General features: G+C 54.5%; 1 pseudogene; it reads left to right on the top strand.

Annotated features, from left to right (window-relative positions):
* Nucleotides 1-215: 215 nt before the first annotated feature.
* LOC107124079 lies at nt 216-1,400 on the top strand (annotated as a pseudogene).
* The last annotated feature ends 619 nt before the right edge of the window (nt 1,401-2,019 follow it).

Genomic DNA, 2,019 nt, shown 5'->3' with positions numbered 1-2,019 from the left:
TTGAAAGCCCCTCGCTGGCGTCACCATAAGGCTTGGAGGCCTGGCCGAGCTACATGATGTTCGATGTTGGAACGCTGGGCTCACGAACGTTCCATTGCAGCTCTTCACTCACCTCACGTGCATCCGAGAACTCGGTGGCTGTTGCCAGGAGGGGAACCAGGGCTGACATTTTCTCCCCTCGCAAGCACACATTCAGCTAAGTTTAGCCGTTCAAGATGCCTCACGAATACCCAGCCCTGACCCTGAGCAGAAGAAGGAGCTGCCAGGCATTGCCCATCGCATTGTGGCAGCTGGCAAAGGCATCCTTGCTGCAGATGAGTCCACTGGCAGCATTGCCGAGCGCCTGAGCTCCATCGGCACAGAGGACATCAAGGAGAACCGCCATTGTTACCGGCAGCTGCTCTTCACCGCCGATGACTGCACCAACCCTTGCATCGGTGGCATTATCCTCTTCCACGAGACCATGTACCAGAAGGCTGAAGACGGCCACCAGTTCACTAAGGTCATTAGGGATAAGGCCGCCGTGGTTGGCATCAAGGTGGATAAAGACCGGAACTAATGGGGAGACCACTACCCAGGGTCTGGATTAGGACTGCCAAGTGGGGGCGGGTGGCGGGAATGCTGCGCCCAGTACGAGAAGGATGGAGCTGACTTTGCCAAGTGGCGCCATGTCTTGAAGATCACCCCAACCACCCCTTCCCACCTGGCCATCATGGAGAATGCCCCTGTGCTTGCTCACCGTGCCAGCATCGGCCAGCAGAATGAGATTGTTCCTATTGAGGAACCTGAAATCCTTCCCAACGGTGACCACGATCTCAAAGGTTGCCAGGACGTTGTTGGCGGCACGCACGCGCGCATCCAGGAACGGCTCCCAGAGCTGGCCAAGGCTCCCCCGCCAGTGAGTATTTTGGACTTGGGAACCCTAGTCTGGATGGTTCATCTGAATGCTGCACCCAGTACGAGAAGGATGGAGCTGACTTGGCCAAGTGGCGCCATGTCTTGAAGATCACCCCAACCACCCCCTTCCCCATCTGGCCATCATGGAGAATGCCCATGTGCTTGCTCACCATGCCAGCATCGGCCAGCAGAATGAGGTTGTTCCTATTGAGGAACCCGAAATCCTTCCCGATGGTGACCACGATCTCAAATGTTGCCAGGACACGACAGAGAAGGTTCTGGCTGCTGCGCACAAGGCCCTGAGCGACCGCCACATCTACCTGGAGGGATCTCTACGCAAGCCAAACATGGTGATGCCTGGTCATGCCTGCACCAAGAAATACTCCGCTGAGGAGATTGCCATGGCAACCATTACTGCTCTGCACCGCACTGTGCCACCAGCAGTGACTGGCATCACTTTTCTGTCTGGTGGCCAGAGGGAGGAGGAGGCCTCCATCAACCTGGTGGAGGGCGCACTCCAAAGAGTCAACATCTCCTGGAAATTCCAGGCCCCAGGGATATTAAATTTGCTGTTACTAGAGCCAGGGCATTTTCGGTGGTGGCTCCTACCTGGTGGAAGGAGCTCCCGGAGGAGATCCGGGCCCTGCGGGACCTTTCTCAGTTCCGCAGGGCCTGTAAGACAAAGCTCTTCTGCCAGGCTTTTGAGTAGGAGCCGCCGCCACTTCAAGTCCACCACCGATATGTTTGCAGCATCGCACCACTACCACTAATATGTGGTTCCATCTGGGTGCGAGGTGACCCTGGAAGGAGAGGGTGCTGACAAGTTGTGGGACCAATACCTTCTGAGGAAGTTCTACCCCATCTTGCACTGACACTTTGTTGTTGTACTGTGTTGTTTTATGGTTTTAGACTGTTTTATCTGTTTTAATTCTGGCACTTGTGCCTCGTTGTTAGCCGCCCTGAGCCTTCGGGGAGGGCGGGATATAAATCCAAAAATAAATAAATAAATAAAATCTGTTTTAATTCTGGCACTTGTGCCTCGTTGTTAGACGCCCTGAGCCTTCGGGGAGGGCGGGATATAAATCCAAAAATAAATAAATAAACCTGAACACCATCAACAAG

This window comes from Gekko japonicus, unplaced genomic scaffold (genome assembly GCF_001447785.1).
Source record: "Gekko japonicus isolate JY-2015 unplaced genomic scaffold, Gekko_japonicus_V1.1 scaffold3193, whole genome shotgun sequence".
In the NCBI taxonomy this organism is placed as follows: Eukaryota; Metazoa; Chordata; class Lepidosauria; order Squamata; family Gekkonidae; genus Gekko; species Gekko japonicus.
The sequence above is the reverse complement of the archived record's forward strand: the minus strand, read 5'-3'. Positions and strand labels throughout refer to the sequence as shown.